The sequence below is a fragment of the Emys orbicularis genome, chromosome 2, assembly GCF_028017835.1.
Source record: "Emys orbicularis isolate rEmyOrb1 chromosome 2, rEmyOrb1.hap1, whole genome shotgun sequence".
In the NCBI taxonomy this organism is placed as follows: domain Eukaryota; kingdom Metazoa; phylum Chordata; order Testudines; family Emydidae; genus Emys; species Emys orbicularis.
Genome location: NC_088684.1, coordinates 140340794 through 140362669, shown reverse-complemented (window position 1 = coordinate 140362669; position 21876 = coordinate 140340794). Strand labels below are relative to the sequence as shown.

Genomic DNA, 21876 nt, shown 5'->3' with positions numbered 1-21876 from the left:
CCATAAAAATGTTGGCATATTGTGGGGCCATGCGGGTGCCCATAGCGGTGCCACTGGTCTGGAGGTATATATTGTCACCAAATTTGAAATAATTGTGCGTGAGGATAAAGTTACAGAGCTCAGCAATAAGTTGTGCTGTGTCATCATCAGGGATACTGTTCCTGACAGCTTGTATTCCATCTGTGTGTGGGATGTTTGTGTAGAGAGCCTCTACATCCATGGTGGCTAGGATGGTGTTTTCTGGGAGGTCACCAATGCATTGTAGTTTTCTCAGGAAATCTGTGGTGTCACGGAGATAGCTGGGAGTGCTGGTGGCGTAGGGTCTGAGTAGGGAGTCCACATATCCAGACAGTCCTTCAGTGAGAGTGCCGATGCCCGAGATGATGGGGCGTCCAGGATTTCCAGGTTTGTGGATCTTGGGTAGTAGATAGAATAACCCCGGTCGGGGCTCTAAGGGTATGTTGATTTGTTCCTGTGTTAGTGTAGGGAGTGTCCTGAGTAGATGGTGCAACTAATTACTGCCATCTATATAAGATATTTATAGAGTGCCAGTTACAACAGTATCAAGGTACCAGTTTTTCTTTTAAAATTTATGTTCAAAGACTAGAAATACAAAATCTATTTGTATTACAGCAATACAGTAGCCGCAGGCCCCACCTGAAATCAGAGCCCTATTGTGCTAGGCACCAGACATATGTACAGCAAGAGCTAGTTCCTGTTCTGAAGATCTTACAATGGACAAGTCAGACAAAGGGTGGGAGGAGAAACAGAACCTCAGAGAAGTTTGGATTTAAATGTTGCTGATGTTTTGAGTAAATACTTTGCCCAGGTTTTTTTAAAATAGTATTTATGTACTTGTCAGTGCAGAATGCTCAGAAGGTGGGGTATTTTTCAGCACTTAGGGAAGCTATTGTACAATGACTGGAGGCTGAAATGCCAAGGGTGAAAAGGGTTGATTATGTTCCACAGGAGGGTAGGAACCAGGAGTCTCAACTCTACCAGTGACAGGGAGATGGAAGGAATCTAAATAGAGATATCATAGGTGGAGGAAAAGCAAATGGTCTGAGTTCCTTGTACAGTTTACAAACATGCAAACAAACCCTGCAAAACCTGTTACAAAAATGACAAGACAAAACATTCCCTAAGGGGTGTGGATAGGTGTGCCCCACAAAATGGCTCAAAAGGTGCGAGTATCACCCTTACTCACACACCTTTTGGGATGTTATCTTCCAAAATGTCCCTAAAAGGTGCGTACATGCATCACACAATGTCCCCTACAGTGTGTATGTGAACTTCCCACAAAACATCCCTTTGTTTATTGCATACAGATAAATGTTTCATCAAATACCCTGGCCAGGGGCTTGCGCCTTTCTCCCAGCACTCAGACCTCTGCACAGGGGATGTGACTGATGCAACAAAACCAGGGCAGTGACAGTCCAAGCTATAATGCACCCAGGGCAGGGGCTGGCTGGGGAAGCAGGGGAAGAATGAGGGGTGGAAGGGACAGAAGGAGTGGGGCAAAACAGACTGGGGAGCAGAAGAGGAATGAGGGGGAAGGATAGCAGGGGAGAGAGGAGGAATGGGGCAGAGAGGGAAGGGGAGCAGGGGCGAGGGATGGAGAAGAGTAGGGGGGAGCAGGGTCCAGTGGAGTAGCAGAAGGGACAAAGGTGGAGAGGGGCAGAATGGGGGGAGGAGGCGTGGGGGGGGGACAGAGGGGGACGGAAGAGCCCTTTGGGGGGAGCAGACGGGGAAGCAGACTGGAGGGGAGGGGGTCATGGGCTGGGAAGGGAGGAGGAGCAATGGGAGGCACGGGGAGGATTGGGGTGAAGGGGGCGGCGCACGCATGGGACCAGGGGAAATGGGGGGCGAAGGAGGGGGCAGCAGAGCGACAACCCCCCCACCTCCCCCGCGGAGAGCCCAGGACATGGAGGGGGGGGTTACGACGTGGCCGCCATCTTGCGGGGGGCGGAGCCGCGCGGGGCCGCCCCTCCCCTCCCCTCCCGCGTGCCCGGGCCGGCCCCACCACTGCTGTTGCTGCCTCCGCAGTCGCCGCCGCCGAGAGCGCGGAGCCGGAGCCCCCCAGCGCCATTTCCAGCCGCCCCGGGGCTGCCATGGCAGGTGAGAGGGAGCGAGCCGGGCCACCCCCCGCCTTATCCTCCAGTAGCGCCCCCCCCCGTCTGTCCCCCCGCAGGCATTGCCTGCCTCGCCCCCCCCTTGCGGGTGTATCCCCAGCCCCCGGGGGGTAACCCCCCAGCACCGCCTCTAACCCCCCTCCCCTGCGACCCCATCATCCCCATCCCTTCCCTGTGGCTGGTTAGTCAGCTCGCATCTTCTGCCTGCCTGGCACTGCACCCCCACCCCCCGCTGCCTGGCACTGCCCCCCCGCTTAGCAATGCCCCCCCCCCTGTGCTGCCTGGCACTGCCCCCCACACCCATCCCCGCTGCCTGGTACTGCCCCCCCCCCGCTTAGCAATGCCCCCCCCCCTGTGCTGCCTGGCACTGCCCCCCACACCCATCCCCGCTGCCTGGTACTGCCCCCCCCGCTTAGCAATGCCCCCCCGGGTGCCTGGCACTGCCCCCTACACCCCTCCCCGCTGCCTGGCACTGCTCCCTCCCCTGTTAACGTCCTGCTCCATCTTGTGTGATATTGACCCACCTTCCTCCTTCCGTATCCCCCGCTTTGTATTAATCCTCTGCCTGGGGATAATCCCCACCACCACTTCCATAGCCAATGATCCCTATTCCCCTCCCGCCCCCCCATTGCCACCCTCTCCCTGCTTTCAGCATCACCCCCCTGCTCCTTGCTGTGTGTGTCTGGGGGGTGACCCGCTCCTCAGGTCTGGTATAAACTCCCCCCCCACCATCTCTTCCTGGTGCTCAGTATCATCTTTCTTCCATGCTCCTGCTAGGTGATCACTCCTCCATGTTCTGTCTGGGAGCCGGGGTCCCCATTTGGCATGTTTAGCTGCGGCTTCCCTTCCCTAGCCTGTACCAGTAGGGCAGAGCAAGCTAATTGCATCAGGAATAGCATGGCCTGGGCTGTCATGCTGTCTGTCTGTGCGGGTATGGCAGTAGGTACATGGGAAGAGGATCCCTTTATCTTGCAAAAGGAAATAAATTAAAAAAAAAAAAAAAAGGCCGAAAAGGGTTTTTTTTTTAATGTGGCATGTTTGTTTTTTTCTCTTCCACTTATATCCTCATCTTTATTTGCAACCAAGTGGGTGGCAGGGGGTAAGCTTGTAAACCAGTGAAGTATTCAGGTTAATTCTCACATGGCTCTGAAGGGGTGGGCTGTTTTCCCTCCCTCCCCCCTTGTCTGATCCCTCTCTCGTGATATGCTTGTGGGTTTATTTGGAACAGATAAAAGGATACATTTGTTCTGTGACTTTTACCTGTGAGCCCCATGTGTGTCTTGTGTATGCATTTTCTTTATCTTAAAATATTTTTATTGGAAATGAGCGACACAGATAAAATCAAATTCCACCATCAAAGCTTGGTCCTAGCTTGCAGTTACATTTCACTTTCTAAAAGGTAAGTCAGGGGTAGGCAACTTATGGCACGCGTGCTGATTTTCAGTGGCACTCACACTGCCCAGGTCCTGGCCACCGGTCCGGGAGGTTCTGCATTTTAATTTAATTTTAAATGAAGCTTCTTAAACATTTTAAAAACCTTGTTTACTTTACATACAATAGTTTAGTTATATATTATAGACTTATAGAAAGAAACCTTCTAAAAACGTTAAAATGTATTACTGGCACGTGAAACCTTAAATTAGAGTGAATAAATGAAGACTCGGCACACCACTTCTGAAAGGTTGCCGACCCCTGAGGTAAGTAGAGCAGTTAATGCCCAGCATTGTGTATGCAAGTAGCATAGCTTTCTATGCGTATGTGATTATTTTTTCTATAAAAGATAAAATACAGAGACCGAGAAAGGAGGATTCACTTTTATTCCCATCCTTTCATTTTGAAACAACCATTGTTGTAGCCTAGTCGGAGAAGATAAACTCTTAACACAGCCTTGGATCTGCTTTTGAGGGTGGTTCTTTAGGCACCAGAAGTTAGCAGCCTGAAGGGGAATCACAAACCTTGCAAGTTGGTAAAACAAGGTAATGAATGATGATGCATTTCTTCCCTTTTCACTTTTGCCACACATGGTCTTAACATGAGTTAGCAAGTTGAGATGAACCTTAGGCTCCGTCCTGAAGTTTGCCTCAGCCTGCTAATGTGTGGGGAGGGAAAAAACTACAAACTGCCCTGTGTTCATTAGGCTTTTACCATGTGTTAACTAATGTGTGATAAGAGAACATCTTTTTTTTCCCCCTAGTGAGTTTTCGTGGGAGTTACAAGAGTATTGTCTAAGCTCTAGGGGAAAGGCGCAGGGTTTGTGACTACCATTCTCTCCAGCAGTGACTTGGGCAGCTGCTCGCTGCCTTTTTTTGCAATAAAGAACCATGTCCTCATCTTGCATTTACTTTTGATCCAAAGGTGAGTTTGGGAAGCAAAAAGGAAATATACCAAGCGCGATAGCAACCCCTACAGTTTTCTAGGTAGTAGTAGGACATGGTGAAGGAGCAGCAAGAAAAGAGTCCTTTCTGAGACGGGGCTGGGAGGATATAGATATTTTTAAAATATGCCTTGTTGAGTGTTTTTCTTATCGTCTGTCTTAATAGCATTAGCACTGAAATACTCCTGCTTTGAAGTTAACACACAATTGAATTCACAGGGAAGAATAAAGGTCAGAGCTTTGCTATTAGCGTTGTTTGGATGGAGACATTTTTCTGCATGTGTAGCTTAGTAAGGGCAGCAGCAGTTGAATTTTTTTCCCTAACAGAAAGTGCTAAAAATGTGGGGGACCCCCCCCCCCCGCGTGCGATCAAAACATTGGGTAGAAAAGAACAATAGCTAGAGATGCTGCCGATTGTAGGGTTTCAATTTGTTAATGTTTTGTTTTCCATGTCAAAGGGTTATAATTAGAACAAGTCAGCTTGTCACTTTCTCTCCTTGGCTTTGCCTACATGGGAAAGTTTTGGTTCCCCCCCCCCATAATCTAAAGCAGTAATTGACACAGTCGTAGAAACCTCCATGTGGAGGCTCTTACTCTGGTATAAGAATAGCTTTCTTTGGTTTAGTTTGTCACTTGGGTTTAAATTAAACTGGTAAAACTCTTTTTTTTTTTTTTTTTTTAATAGTATGGATTCTTTGACAAATAGTGGATAACCTGCCATAATGATCTAATTTGAGACAGTATTAACTTTTTTTAGGCCTTATCTGCTCAGGGGAAATTGACTTGAATTACTGTTCCAGAATAGCTCCCTAGGTGGACATCCTGTTTTAGAATAAAAGTAACTTTATTATTCTGGACTTTTATTCCAGAAGTGTCTACACAAGGAGATATTATGGAATAGTTTATTCTGCAATAGCTATTCTGGTCAATTTCCCTCATGTAGACAAGATTCTTATTACTCTTTTCTGTAGCCAAGGCCTTAGAGATACTATGACTGGGGAGCCATTTTTTAAGGATGATTTTTTTTTCAAACACATTTTTCTCATGCATTTCATTTTCAAGCTTGAGGCGCTATGGAGAAGAATGTTCAAGACATTCTTAGGTATTCTAGGGCCTGCCATGTAAATTACATTGAGGGTATAGCACAAACCAGAATGCGATCTGACTGAGAGATGTGTTGGAACTGATTGGGGAAATTTGGGTAGTTAGCTGGAAGAATTTCCCTGTTTTATGTCCATACATATCTGAAACAGTTACTACCATCCAGTACTCACCTAACTATAGTTACGAAGAGTGAACACTTATGAAACACTATGTCAATAATTAAAATATGTTTTATTTTTGCTTAGAATCTGCAGGTAGAGGAGACTGACAGTCGGGTTATGTAAGGGGATGTGCATCATGCTGTAGTGGAAGGTAGGAATAAATTAAATAATTGAAAACAAAATCTGTTTGCTGTGCTCTGTTGCATTAAAATGTTTTGCTTGTAAGCTTTCACTTATCCCTTTCTCCTCTAACCTATAATACTGCTATTATTATTGTGGAGCATGTTTCCATTAGAAACCGTATTTTCTCGTGATTAGTAGTGTACTGATGGTAACTCTAGTCTGGAAGGTGGAAAAAAGTCTGGGGGTGGTCAGCTATTTTCAGATTATAAGAGGCAAAAAATGAAGTTTAGACTTCTAGGTTTTCTTCTATGGGTTGTAGCCCACGAAAGCTTATGCTCTAATAAATTTGTTAGTCTCTAAGGTGCCACAAGTACTCCTGTTATTTCTATGTACCGAGTGTTTCAAATACTGTAATTTATGAAGAACCTATCTTGACCTCTAGATATAAAACAAATATATAAAAACAAATTCATCACTTACTATGAAGAAGTGAATCCAAATTGACAACTCTCAGCTATGTTTGTTTAGCTTAACCAAAAAAAAAAAAAAAAAAAAAAAAAGCACACCTTGGAAAAGGGATCAGGATTTTGAAATCTCACTTTTTTTCCAACGTCTAGGTTTGTACTATAATTGCACTGTAACATAGTGGACTCACCACCTGAAGCGCCCAGTTGTGGCAGGGTGCAATGCTGTGACTGGTCCTTGTCTCCGGCATCTTTTTCAGGCAGTCCATCTCTCAATGGGTCTTCTGTTGCCCAGCCCTTCAGCCAAGTTGCAAAGTTCAGTGTCCTGGTGTGATAGCAGAAGGGTCCAACTGAAAGTTCACAAAACACCCCAATACAAGAGAGCCTTTTGCTCCCATCTTGGGCTATTCCTGAGCCTGCCTTTTGGCTCAATATTCCTTCCACTGGGCTTGCATGCCTCAGAGGCTGGTAGGGGAACCCAGGCCCACCCTCTGCTCTGCCTGGGGACCCTGTATAAAATAGCTAGGTCTGCTCCTTCAGACAGGCCGCTGTTTTCCTTTGCCACTTCAGATCTCCAAGCCCCTTTGTGCTGCTTTCTTGCAGTTTGTGCTTAACATAACTTCCCTTCAGGCTTCTCCCTAGATCCTCCCAGTTTCTTGTTTCTCTGCTAAACTAGCTACCCTTCCCTCTGTCTTGGGCTCCACTGAAGTGCTTGTACTGCTACTTCAGGGCCTTCCTATCCATGTGTCTAAGAGAGCTGTGCTAATTGACTCAGGAGGGAGTGAAGTCCATTCCAGCCCTTTGCCCTTTAATAATGGGGAGATTTCAGAGGTTCTTAACCTCTCCACTTCAGGCAGTGAGGCACATGGATATCCATTCTCAAAATCATGTTAATATTAAGTTTGAGACAATTTAAACACAAAGCAATTCTGTTAGTGTTGAGGACATGCACTATATGCCCTTCAGTATATAGATGATGTTAGGTACAACCATAATGATCCGGATCTGATCTTGTGTGTGGTAGAGGACATTATATCCTTCTCCTTCTGTACAAGTGGTGTTTTGATCCAATGCTTGTGACGTCGAAGTGCCGGAGAAAATGAGCTCTCTGAATGATTCCAGGGTTTTTAAAAGGGCATACAGGAAGAGTAGTTCTGTTAGAACTGCTTTTGAAAAGGTCTAAGCAGCAATACGACATTTAATTGTATTCTTGTATTAGACTTCTAGGTTTTATGTTGGTTAAAAATAATGGCTGAAATAGGGTTTCTTGAGTGCAATTACTAATCATATTTTAGATGTAAAGGAATGTTTGCTTCTTATCTGCCTTGTGATTAAGGGGATTGAGGTCTGATTTCAGTAACCTCCTGCTAACATGAACAGTACGTTTGTTTTTAGATTAAAATGGCTCAAAGTATATAGAGTCAAATGGGTATAAATACTGAAGGAAAAGTTGGTTGATTTTTTTCTTCTTCTTCCCTGATGGTGTTTTAAATCTAACACTGCACATAGGGCTGGTTTGGAATGTTCTGAGCATCCCTGAAATTTATTAGTTGCATATATTTGTAAGTCAGCTACCTTATTGCGTGAGTCATTTTAAGTGGACTGGATAAAACATTTTGAGACTGTATTGTAGAGAGCAATTCTGTATTGTCAGGTGAATGAGCAAGTTGACTTAGTAGGTCTCCTCCATATCTAATTTTTGATTCTGTATACTTGCACTCCTAAGTACATGTAATAGATTCTTATGCCTACATGCATTTAGTAAGCTTGAGCCCCATTAGTACTTTAAAATGCACTAGCACATTTTCATTGTGGCTACTCTGGTTTGCTTGTCATCTCTTGATATCTCATTAGACTTGTTGGCAATGTCCCCTCCCCCTCACTCCCCCAACGCAAATGTCTTCAGTGTGATTTCAACTCTTATCAGGGTGCTTGCTCTTGCTGTGATCAGCTGTAAAATTTAAAAGTAGGTTGGAGTGGGGAGAGAGAACTTTTAGTCTTTGTGCACACGCGGGTACCCTAGCGTAAACAGGCTGCTGCTGGTATTTGAAGCACTATGCCCACTAGAGCGTAGTTAGATGATGCGGCCGTTAATATGCTGGTGGCCTGTCTACGCCAGGGCTATCAAGGTTGCTAACGCTAGTGGAGCTGAACTGGTATTGGCCATGATGGGAAATCTTTGAAAGGAGCTTTGGGTCAAGTAGGTGTGGCCTGAAGTTACACTTGCAGAGTACTATAGATGTAAACTGAACCCACTTTTGAGACACATCTGTGATCATGGCTCTTATTTGGCTACCATAGTATCATTGTTTTTCGGTGGTCTTTTTGGTGTCACTAGTTTAGCATTATCAGTTAGAATACTATACTGTGCCTTTAAGTATACATTTCAAAGTTTTTCTATTTTGTGGTGCTGATTGAATTTAAGCTTTAAAAAATAATCTTACAATATTCATGAGCATATAAATGCTTTCCAAAAAAAGCCCCAAACCTACAACCTTGATAGCTTGTCATGGCTTTGTCACTTGTCATTCTATGAAGTTATTACTAGCTTGTAATTCGGAATAAAATGCTGCGTTACAAAAATAGCAACTCTCTCTTGTTTCTCTAGCAAATGTTAAATAAAATTAAAATGCCATAAAGTCAAATAGCAGTTGAGAGCTGACTGCATTGTGATAGGATTTGAACATGCTGTGGCTTTTACCTTTCTTGTGGGAAGGGATGCCTGCTTTGTGTTATCTGAGTCTTGGAATCCCTATTGTGTTAAGTTACAAAGGATAAATGAGGCCGAAATCGAGAAACTGGTCCTTTGTATGGAGATTCCAGTATCTGCTTCTGTCCTACTTAACAAAGGCAACATGCTTGCCTGTGCAGACCATTTCAGATGGTGGGATGGGACAAAGACTTTCTGATACTGTACCCAAGCTCTGCCTGCAGTTCCCAGACCATTTGACGACTAGTCTCTTGTAATGTCTTTTAGACCAAGGGTATCCTAGTTATTTGATGAGACTATAAGGTTGTGGCAAATTTTTTTCTGAAGCCAGAATGAGTTATTTTTGGTAGGCAAGCTGCATGTCCCTCATTCAAGGACCAGCTGATTAGTCATTCTTTAAACAACCAGCACTTCAGATGAGAGGCTGAAAAGGCAGGTTTCTTTGTGAGAAGTGCATGAAGGGGAACTGAAGGAGGAATTCATAAGGAAGCAGGCTGGGCAAATACTCCATTACTTCTGCTGTTTGGTGACATTTACAAGGAAACTGAAGCAGGAGGTCACTTTTCATTCTCACTTAGGTTAGATGTTCTGGACAGTTGAAATACATGCAGAATTAAGTACGTGTCAACAGTTTAACCAGAGAGGCATTGTGATCTAGTAGGGTAAATGCAAGACTGGGAGCTCATGAATCTTAATATGTCTGAAGCCATGTGCATACTAGGTAAAGGCATCATCTTTTGAAGTGTTTTAACTGATATGATGTAGAGCACCGCTTTGCCCTGAGTTTGGACAGGATTGCTCCTTTTAAAAAACATGTTGGGATTAATCATCAGCAGCTAATGGCATGGACTAGCAGCTTGGTCTAGCTCTCACTACAGTCATTGAAAGACTCCTATTGACTTCAATAGCAGTTGGATCAAGCTCTGAAGATGTGTGACGGTGAGTTAGTCACAACTTCTGTGCCCCTTTCCACATCTTTAAATGGGGACAATGTTTGTCTACTGCACAGTGTTAGTGTGAATATAATTGTTTATAAAGTACTATATGATCATGCTGGTAGTATTATAAATTCAGGCTACCAGACAGTGGTTTTACTAACCCGATATTTACCCCAAATATGTTCATATTATTAGTTTACTTACTCCAATTTACTCTTGGAATTTTATACATTTAAAAAATTTAACAGATGCAGTTGGAGGGACATCTTTTGTTTTTTCCAAGTATTTTGGGGTTTGTGTTTTATTGTAGAGCCAGTCACAAATGTATTTGACTATTTAATCTAGCTAGCCCAATTTTCATTTTTTTTTTAAATCAAGAAGCTGGAAAACTTGTACAATAATGAAGAACTTGACTTGGTATAGTCCATTACCTAGCAAAATGGGGTCCTAGTTCATGATTAGAGCTTCTAGATGCTCAGTAATAATCTTCTCACAGCTGTGTCAGCTGACTTTGATGTTTGCAAATCCTTGGATAAAAGGCAATATAGAAGCAACATACTAGTCTCCCTCTGTAAAACCTGGGTCATGGTATTTCCAACATACTGGTATATTTCCATTGTGTTTTTTGTAAAATCCATCCCAGTTTTGATTGTATAGATCTCTAAGGGAGAAGATGGGGGAGAGTCAGCATGATCTCTTGAGTTGGTAGCTGATACTACTCTTGACAGAGAATATTTCTCTATGATGCCTCTTCTACTCTAGGAAACACTACAGTCACTGGCAACAGATTTCAGCAGTGGGTTCCTCTGGGTATGTCTGCATTGAATTAGACTCCTGTTGCTGGCTCGGATTACAGTGCTGTTTAATTGCTGTGTAGACCTTTGAGCTTGGGCTGGGGCCTGGGCTCTAGGACCATCCCACCTTGCAGGGTCCTAGAGCCCAGGCTCCAGCTGCAGCTGGAACGTCTACTCCGCAATTAAACAGTCCCTTGGCCCAAGCCCCGTGAATCCGAATCTGCTGTCCTGGCCCAGCCATGGGTTTTTAATTGCAGAGTAGTCATATCCTCTGAATCTATTCTGACAATGGTTTAGTTGGAAAGGACAAAGCATGGTAGGACAAAACAATTTTCAGCACCATTACCGAAAGCGTCATTAAGGCCATATCTACATTACAGAGCCCATGTCAGTGTGGTTATGTCAGCCTAACTACACTGGCGTAGCCCCCTTATGTAGATGCTGCATAGGCAGATAGAAGGAGTAGTTCTGCTGTTATAGTAATACCACTTCTCCGAACCACATTTAGCTATTCCTAGATTCCAAGGCCAGAACTGACCATTGTGATCATTTAGTTTGACCTAGTATAACACAAGTGAGAGAACTTCCCCAAAATAATTCCTAGATTATATCTTTTAGAAAAACATCCCATCTTGATTTAAAAATTGCCAGAGATGGAGAATCCATCACAACCTTGGTAAATTGTTCCAATGGTTAATTACCCTCTCTGTTCAAAATTGACACCTTATTTCCAGTCAGAATTTGTCTAGCTTCAGCTTCCAGCCATTAGCTCATACTTCTAGCAGATGTAGCAATGCCAATGTAAATTGTAAGTGTTGACCAGGCCTGGGACTCAGTTAAACCAAGCAATACTAGCAATTAAACAATTTTAAACATAATTTCAGGGGAACTTATTGATGATTGTCAGCAGCGGGTTTGTTTCCTACAGTTAGATGAGCCTAAGACCATAGAATTGTCTAAATCCTTGGACTTTCGCTATTTTCAGCAAGATCTTTTGGACATATGTTAGCTCAACTTCTGCACACCAGTTAACAAATGCTTTCATAGTCCACTCAGTACTTTCTGAATATGCTCAGTCTTTGTCCTTAGAACAATGCATCCGCTATATTAAGTATAATTACCATTTTTATTCTGTAAGCTGTTGCAACAACCAATGCCTTGTTGAATGGCAGGTAATAGATTGGTTGTGGAGACATCACAGCATGTGGGTATCTTTAAAAAGAGGATATCTACACTGATCTCGTCTTGCCTTAATTATTCAATTAAGAAGTTGTCTGTTGAAGGAAGAATATATAAGAAAGGAGTTTTACTCCAAATAGTAAACAGGGAGAGTTACTGCATTTAAGAAAAGGTTCAAGGCATATGGACATTAAGTAATGCCAATTAAGTGAGGTTAACACTTCATTGTGTTATGCATATAACTCTAGTTACTAAAATGTGCCAAGCCAAATTATGTACAGAAGCATCATAAAAGCCTTTTAACTTTAATACATGGTAAAAGAATAAATTGCTAGCCTGTCAAAAGGTTACAAAAGACAGAAAATTTATTCATTTAACCAATTTAAATACATGGCCTAAAGTAAGGTCTTAAAAGGGTAGTCTTGTTGTAAGGATAAATTTTGTTTCAAGGTTTTACTCAAGATGGTAAAAATATCTTTGTAGCTGTTTGAACCACTGTCGACCTATTCTAATTTTCCTTTGTGACATTCCTTGATGACCAACATAGAAATGAAACATTTCCATTTCTATTATCTTCTCATTTACATTGGTTGGTGAATTGGTAAAAAAAAAAATTCTCAGTCCATGTGGGACTTAAATGTGTTCTAAATCTTTTCTTACTTAAAGACTTCTATACTGAGGAAAAATTTCAAACCCATTGTGGTAAATCACACCTTGCTGTACCAATGTTAATCATTTTACTTGCTGTATAGACTAACTATCAGTTGTGTTTAAGCAAGGTCTTGTTACTGCCCATCTCCTTTTCGTATTTGTTTCCCCAGTGAAGTAGCAATGCTAAATTTGTAATGTTGCATTAATTTCCAAAGCAGCAAACTGGCTTCACAAACAGAGAATGGTGAGGAGGTGAAGCTGGATGATTGAATAATACCTTTTATCTAAACATATCTCAAACAATAGCAAGGGGAATAATGAGCAGGACTAGTTGAACATGTGCCAGTCTGTGTAAACAATCTTTTCAAACTTGTTCCGTTGTGAAAGTGATAAACTACTAGATAGTTGCTGTAATATGTTGAAATAAAGTGCAGCATTACATAAATCTTTCAGTGTATGGGCAAGAGTGAGGAGTGCTCAGATAATTTAAAAAGCATTAATAATAGGAGTTAATGTGTTGCTCTGGGATGAGAAACTATCTGGGGCAGGACCTATAAAGGGATTTAGATACCTAACTGCCATTTAGCCACCTTAATCCCCTAGTCAGCTGCCATCTATCTCTGTAGGTGCCTAAAGTCCCTAGTGCTTAAATCTGTAGCTGGGCATGCACACAGCTGCCTCTGTCTAGGTACCTAGCTCACAGCTAAGATCCTCAAACAAGACATTGCCTTGCCTATCTCACCTGCGGGGCTCCATCTAGTAGGTGGTGTCAGGAACTGCCTACCAGAATGGGTGCTGCACAAAACAACACGAGGAAAAAATAGTGTTGCATTCCCCCTTTAGTCCAGTGGTTAGCACGCTCACCTAGGAGAAGAGAGCCAAGTGCTTTAATGCATATTTAATTATTTATACACAGAGGAACAGTTTCAACAGGAGAGCCTGAGAGATCTGCCCAGCATGCACCCATAGCCCAGTGGTTACAGCATTCTCTTGAGTGGGGAGATCCAAGTTCAAGTCTCTGCTCCACAATCAGGCAGAGAATGGAACTGAACATGGGTCTTCCACATCCTGGTTGAGTATCCTAAACACTGGGCTAAAGGTTATAAAGATACTACTAACTCCTTTTTGTGAGAAAGGGCTTAGACATCTAACTTCAGGAGAGGGTTCATGTTTCTGACTCCCAAACTTAGGCATCTACGACCTTTTGAGGGTTAGGTCTTAGGGCACTTCCTGCTCAGCTCAGTGGTTTTTGTGGCTCTATTCTTAGGTGCTTAACTTCCCCTATGCATTGTATAGGAAGCCTGGGCACTTAACTAAGGGTTGTAAGTCTCACTAGGCAGTAGGGCACCTAAAAGTTAGGTGTTAAAATGCTCAAAGTCTCCTTTGCTGATCTAGCCCCTAAAAAAAATAGTTAAGATGCTCCATGTCCAGTTAGTGACCGTAAATCACTGGGTTTGTCCTCATGATTAGTCACCAATAGTAAAACTAACATAACTTGGGTAAATCCTGTTTCTTGTTCTGTTTTTAATGTTTTCTGGAGACTTTCCTTGTTGTATAACACAAGCTGCTTTTCTGTGATGAACCTGTGGAAAGAGATTTATCAATGTATTTATTGCAAACATTTGCATTAAAAAGTCATCTTCTGACATAACCATCCTCCTTTCTCTGCAATTGAGACAGTTTGAAATTAGCATGTTAATTTTAGCTTTTTAATACTGTTTGCTTTCAGATTCTAATCTTGCTTTCAGAAACTCCGAGTAAGAACTGTTACTGGAGTAAAACACACAAACAGACTAACAGTTTATTGGGTTCTTTGAAAGCCATAGTTTAGTGCTGGAGGGCAAACTTGGTTTCCACTTGGACATCGTTTTTAAAACAGGCCTGTGTGATTGTTTGGAAGAACATGCCAGTGCAATTTATGGTTGTTATCACCACCTCTTGGAAAAGGGGGTTTAGATTTTCAAAGCCCTTAATAAACATGAATTAATCCCTGTAAGAGGTTGGACTCACCCCTGCGGCACCTCCTGCTGGTTACTCCGGGGAATCAGCTCAATCCAGCCTGGAGCACCTTCTGCAGGCCAGTGATCTGCCTTGTCCTCTACTGGCTCCCATGACCCTGGTACCCCTTGCTCTGGGTCTCCCCTCCCAGGGGAACCCCCACCCACTAACCCCACCTTGCCTCAGTGTAAGGCTACTGCCAGTCATCATCTAGCCCCATGCCTGGGGCAGACTGCAGTATCAGCGTACTCATCACTGGCAAGGAGGGTTTGGACCTGCTGCCTTGGCCTACACCTGGGTTGCCCTCTGCAACCCCCAGTACCCCTTGGCCTAATACTAGGCCACAGCCCAGGGCTTTCCAGGCTGGAGCTCCCCAGCTCCTCTGCCTTTCCCCAGCCCTGCTCCACTCAGGTACTCTGCTCTAGTTCCTTGTAGCCAGGCCCTTCTCTTTCTGAATGTAGAGAGAGACTGGTTGGCCTCTGCCTCACAGCCTTTTTATATAGGGCCAGCTGAGGCCTGATTAGGGTGTGGCCCAGCTCTGGCTACTTCCCCAATCAGCCAAGGTAGCTTTTCCCCCAGCCCTCTGCAGGGCTGGCTTTAACCCTTCCCAGGCAGGAGCGGGTGTCCACCCCGCTACAATCCCTAATATACTAGAGGTTGTCAGTAAAGATGTGGCATTTCAGGTGTTAGTATGCATTCTGGTAGAACTGTCTGAGACCTTCAGTGTTCCTGTAGGAAGCTGTGAGACTTGCCTCGGCTCTGTGTCACTGGCCCAGTATATCAGTTTGTTTTGGTAGATTGCTGGCAGGTGCTCTCTGTAATGCATGCTCATCCTTGTAGACAGAATAGTGAGTATTGAATGGATAGCATTAGTGAAATAGAATTTATGCCACTAATTTCACTGGACTTTCCATATGCTCTTAAAATCTAAGCCCTTTTGAAATAGAAACTTTTCTTATCCTTAGTACTGCTGATGACTGTTAAATCTTTCTGAATTGCTTCCTTCTTGGAATTTTTTCAGTTCCTGGTCCTTCCCTGTAATTGTTTGTAGTAGATGTCACAGTTGAAGGCAACTGTGCCTTGTACCCCTTCCATGGTTTAGCAAGGGCAGCCACTGTAGGTTCCCAGATCCCTAACTGTCACCTCTCTTGCACAGAGACCTTCCTGACTTGAGTTTTTCCAGGCTGCACAGTTCCCTGTCTACACTGAGTTCCCCAGCAAGCCAGGCCTCCTCTGCACTTTGCTTTCTCTTCAGAGGCTATTGTTATTACCCTTAGCTACAAGCTACTCCACAGCTCTTTCAAGCGATCACATGCTTATAAACTTACTAGCAAAACTTAGATGTTCTTATGTACTTTTGTTAAGCCATGGATGCCTGTGTTGAATCCATCTACACTTCCTCGTAATGAAGTCAGTGGCAACACCAAACAGGAGATAAAGCAATGCAACCTCGTTTGACACCAGTATCTGTGAATAAAATGTTTATGAACAAAGGAAAGTAAATATTTCTTAGAGTAGTGCAAGCATAAAAAACATAAACAAACGCTGATGCACAAAAAATACAATAGTTTATACTAAGCTTACTAAGAGATCCAAGTAGATTGTTTGGGGCAATTGCTCTTCAACCTGGAGGGTCCTCTCACTTTGGGATCTGCGGTGTTCAATCTTGTCCCTTCTCTAGTTTGTGCCAGATCAACTTGCCTTTATTCTTTGAAATGTCGAACAAAGAAAAAAAGAACTAGGCTGGAAAACATATTGGTTTTAGTTGTTTAAGGAGAGGAAAACTCAATTCAGGTCTATTTAAAAAACCACATTGAATTCTGTTCATCAAAGCATTAATATACTGAATACTTTTCTCTTGTCCTTCCGTCCACCAAAATAAACCCCGATATTTATCCAGAAAAATTACTAATATGTTTTGCACTGATTTTCACCTGTTTTTGTTGTAGTAATAAATACTGATAATTTCCTGGGTAATTTTAAATAAAATAAAAACCAAAAATGAAGGGCCCTACTATAAGGAATAGTGCATTCTGCTAACTTCAGGATATTGTGACTCTCCGAATCATTAAAATGATATTGTGTATTGCCTTATAGTGAAGGAAACAGATTTTTATATAGAAAGGTCATCAATAGTAGTTTTCCCCGCTAGTGATGGGACATAGGTATTAGATCTTTAAAGGCTCTGTATGCTTTTTTCTTTTCTGTAGGTCATCTGAGTCAGCCTTCCCTTATCACCTCTGACTCTTCCTGATGCCAGAATAAAGTTTTCTAGACGTACTTCATCTCTAAAAAGGGATTCTATCTTGATGGAATAATTTTGTGTGTTTTCTCCCCTTTCATCTCCTCCCACTACACACTTTTTGTCTCCTCATTGTCTCCAAGGTTTGTGGTGGTTTCTCCACCACTGGAAATGGTAAAATCAAGACTGGATTTCCCCCCCCTAAAATATGGGCTGTAGTTCAAACAGGAATTAATTCAGGGAAATACTATGGCCTGTATTATGCAGTAAATCACGCTAGATCAGGGGCAGGCAAACTTTTTGGGCTGAGGGCCGCATCGGGTTTCGTAAATTGTATGGAGGGCTGGTTAGGGGAGGAGGTCGTGGCCCCAACCTCCTATCTGCGCCCTGGGACTCCTGCCCCATCCAACACCCCCTGTTCCCTGACAGCGACCCCTGCCCCATCCAACACCCCCTGTTCCCTGTCCCCTGACCGCCCCCGGAACCCCTGCCCCTGCCACCCCATCCAACCCCCCCCTCCCTGACTGCCCCCCCAGGACCCCTGCCCCCATTCAACCCTCTGTTACCGCCCTGACCCCTATCTACACTCCTGCCCCCGACCACCATCCCGAACTCCCCTGCCCTCTATCCAACCCCCCCTGCTCCCTGCCCCCTTACCATGCTGCCTGGAGCACCGGTGGCTGGCGTTGCTACAGCCGTGCCGCCCGGCTGGAGCCGGGCCACGCCGCCGCCACCACCGCGCAGCACAGAGACCGGGTCAGGCCGGGCTCTGCAGCTGCGCTGCCCCAGGAGCTCACAGCCCAGAGCATTGCGCCAGCGGCGGAGCAAGCGAGCTGAGGCTGCGGGGGACGGGGGACAGCGGGGGAGGGGCTGGGGCTAGCCTCCCGGGCCAGGAGCTCGGGGGCCGGGAAGGATGGTCCCACGGGACGTAGTTTGCCCACCTCTGCGCAAGATGATCACAATGGTCCTTTTTGGCCTTATTATCTATGAAAATGTCTCTCTTCCTTTGCTCTGCTGCTACTCTTTTCCCAATGACAACCACCACTCTCAGTACTAGATGGCAAACACGGTCGCATTAACTCGTAGCACTGCCAGTTGCCCACGGTGAGACGTTGAGCCAGGTAGTACAGGGGGCTAAACCTTGCAGCATCCACTGTACTTACTGGGTGTGCAGTTAGCTAAAAACTTCTACAGTGGGGTAAGAGCTAGATTGAGGAAAATGGGTAATTGAAAGAACTGAGTACATCACACTTGAAACCTAACAATTCCTTTACATAAAAATGAGCATACATTTGCTGACTATTCCTAGAAAAGCTTCCTTGAAATAATCCTAAAGGAATGTATAGTCACCAGATCAGAAGGGCATTACTCTACCAACTGCATTATTGGAAAGAAAGTGAGAAAGTGAGAAATTTGAGATGGGCTTGTGGCCATGCTTTGAAGATTGATGGGAATATTTAATTTCAGATGAAAGTAGGTGTGTTAAGGTTACTGCAGCAGCTAGGGAGTACTTGAATAACTTTTGTACGTATCACTTGCTTACTGAGTCCTGAAGGAGATAACAGTATTTGAAGTGAAGATTGAGCAGAGGCAGGCTTATGCACATATCTCCTTCCCCTAACGCCATTTCACCTTTGTGGCTAGATTATTCTGCTTGTTCAGTTAGCATTTAGTGCAGGAGTTTTTCCTAAGCATATGTGCAAACAGCATGTGGAGTTCAAGAATGTATGAATTTGGAGTTGCTTTTGTTTGTATAAAAATAGAGAATAACTTCAGCTAAAAAATAGAATTCTGTCTTGTTTTGTGCACAGCTTGCCATCATCTCACTGTGGAAGTCTAGTATAAATGTGGTTTATACTGGCAAAAGCAGTTGTTTGCTGGTATAACTGCCTCTCAACTATGGCTTTTGCTGATATAAAAAAGTGTCCTTAAAAATCACACCCTTAACCAATGTTACTATACTGGCAAATGTTTTAAGTGTAGACCGGTCTAGGTTTCTTAAAGTGTGTCAGTAGCATCCTGTGATTTGTGGCATTGGGTTCTGCAGAGCAATCCCATAGAATGAGTGTGGATTTTTGCCTGTCTGTGGCTAGCAGATCACCCCCTGAGCGGAGTTAGCACCATTTTTGTGCTGTATCCTGTTGTGAAGCCTGACTGTGAAGGGTCCAAGATACTGGCAGACATCAGGTATAGTTGGAGAGTACTTGGTCACTTTGCTTAATAGCAGATTAGATACTCAGCAGTCGGTATGTGGTCTGTTGCAATGTAAGTTGTTTCTTTGAGTTGTGGCTGTGCATGTTTTAGTGTGTGTGGCAGAAAGAAGTATTGACAATCCTCAGTAGCAAGAAACCCAGGTGCTCCCTGAAACTTGAATGTAATAGTTAAAGCTGACATTGGCATTGAAATCAACAACATCAAGTTAACCCTTATTGAACATTGAACCATATATTTACTATTGTGCCAATCCAAGTTTAGTTGTAAAGATAATCTCTGGCGGTTGATCCACCATTAAGAATGATTTGTGAATGTAAATGGAGGTCCAGTAAAGAGGTATGTGATCAATGTCAAAGATTGCTGATCTAATAAAAAGAACAGTAGATCACTGGCTGCCATCTTACCGTATTTTGTGGGGGAACAGCTGTGCCCACAAAGCTCATGGCCCTGTATATGGAAGGGAAACTTTTTTCAAATATTTGAAAGTGATCTCTGACACTTGGTCCTGAAAACCACAATGTATTCAATGTGCTTTCTTCTTGAGTAATGAGCATATATTTAAAAATATAACTCCCTCTTGACTATTTTTTTTTAACTGAGTATTTTATCCTTTGATTTTAATATGTAAAAACATACAGATGCAGGAAAAGTTCTAAGAAATGTTCCATAGTAATATGCCCTGTAATCAGATTTAGGATACAAATAAAAAGTCAGGCATTAACAGTACGCTTTCAAACCAGAAAATGAAATCCCAGTTATGTCACTATGATAGGATAGCAGTGGACATCCTTTCTGTTACAACGGAAAGACCTAGATTTTAACTAGTCGGGTTTTGTAAGGAGCAAACATGTAACAGTGCCAAGTATCCAGGATCGTGCATTGAAGTCAAATGGCAGGATTTCAGAACAATTTCACTAGTCAGATGTAGCCCTCTGTATGTCATTTACAAAGCATTAAGTGTAGGAGCCCAAAGTGCTTTCATATTAAAGGGATGCATCTTAAATGCTTTTGTAAGCAAGATGATACTGGCATTCAAGGTCTTGTAGTAATTTCTCTGAATTTAGAGTACATTTTACCACCGAAGGCTGTGCTTTACTGTACCTGCAGTTAAAATCTGAAATCTCTAAACATTTATAAATATGTCTGCAAGATAAAACTTGTTTGTTTTCAGCTCTTTAAATAGTAATGAGATTTAGGTCTATTTATTCTGTTAATATGTAATGCTACTTTCCTGTACAATTGCTTTGCTTGTTCTCTGGTTATTTTAGGAGTGCTTCAAAGGGAGGATGTTCATATATGGATATGCTATATAATTTGATGGTTGGAAGAAACTTCAAGCCTTCCATTGTGACCCTGTTTTGGGGAGAACACTGTTAAATTAGATGATAACCCTCCACAATAATTCGATGATAACCCTCCACAATAATTGATACATGCTAGAGAGACTCATCTTGCCTTGATGAATCTGATGTGTCCCCTATATGATTTCCTTGCCAAGGGACCTACTACTTCGTTGAAAAATCCTGCTCTAATAAGGGCAGCCTCAAGCATTTGAACATTAGCTAACAAATGTGGCACTTCTGTTCTTTTAAAACAGATTTTGAAGATAAGTTTTGTAATAGCATTGGAATCACTTTCTTATTCAGTCTTGTGTTACAAGATAACAGATGTATGAAAGATCAAAAAGAGTGATTTGATTGGGAAGAGTTGGCATGCATTGGGCCATGTTATCCTGCTTTCTTGGCATTCATGATCATGCAATTAATTGGCATTTCACACCTAAATAAAAGGCACATGCAAATGTATTGTCATGCCATACCTAAATAAAAAGTAACAATTTTTCTGGGGAATGTGATAGATTGGGGGGGGGGGGGGAGATATTTGTCCTTACTCTTGAAATGTAGTGTTTGCAGGAACAATTATTGAGCAGTAGGCCCACATTGCTCATTGAACATGTGAAATGCAGCATATATAAACAGGATTCAGTGGAATCCAAGTTAGCAAACCTCTGCTTTTGAGTATGTAACATGGAGGCGTGTAAGTTAAGTGCATGTTACCATAAGACAAGGCAAAGCTGGAGGAAAAGATACCCAGGATTTGGAGCTATTCTGCTTTACTTGTAAATGAGGCAGGGTTTTTTTTTTTTTTTTTTTTTTTTTTTGATTTTTTTACTTTAAGGAAGAGTTTGGTCAGAACTGTGAATACAGTGATCAGGTAAGGGGGTCTTGGTATAATCTATCTTAAGTTAGGATGGGCGCTCAGTAAATTTCCAGATATTTTGACCAGTATATGTCTAATAGCAGATATTGGTATCTGAATAGAATATTTTGCAATATTTGTTTATCCTTTGACTGAATGCCTCTGTTTTGTAAGTGGACAGAGAAACCAATGGCGTATGTGTATGTGTGTGTTTTTGAACCCAGATTTTTAAGAGCTGAAAAACAAAGCAATAGTGCCATCTAGCTCTCTCCAATTTGTGAGCAGTACAAATGTTTGGCAATTTTAAAGCTGTTTTTTAACAGAAAGCCAACAAAACTTATTTTCTGGAGGTGTTGAGTACCTGTTGCTCCAATTGACCACAGTTAAATCTGTGAATGCTCAGCACCTGAGACAAGGCTAATTGTTCCTATTTTACCTTTCTTTAAAAAAAAAAAAAAAAAAATCCACTGAAATAAAGGGTACACAATTCCTGTTCACACTGAAATCATTATAGAGAGAAGCTTTTACTTGTTGTTTACTAAGAAGGAATAGGAGAAAGCCAGTCTTTAGCCACCAACAGCTTTAGCAAAGGT

The 21876-nt window shown here is 42.9% G+C and overlaps 1 protein-coding gene across 1 annotated transcript in view; it reads left to right on the top strand.

Moving 5' to 3' along the window:
- Positions 1-2036: 2036 nt before the first annotated feature.
- The window catches only part of SLC23A2 (solute carrier family 23 member 2), a 96659-nt gene continuing 76819 nt past the window's right edge, over positions 2037-21876 (top strand). Inside the window, exons 1-2 of the mRNA XM_065398715.1 lie at positions 2037-2118; positions 5856-5922. The gene's annotated coding sequence lies outside the window, so the exon portion shown is untranslated. The remainder of the gene's footprint in view (positions 2119-5855; positions 5923-21876) is intronic.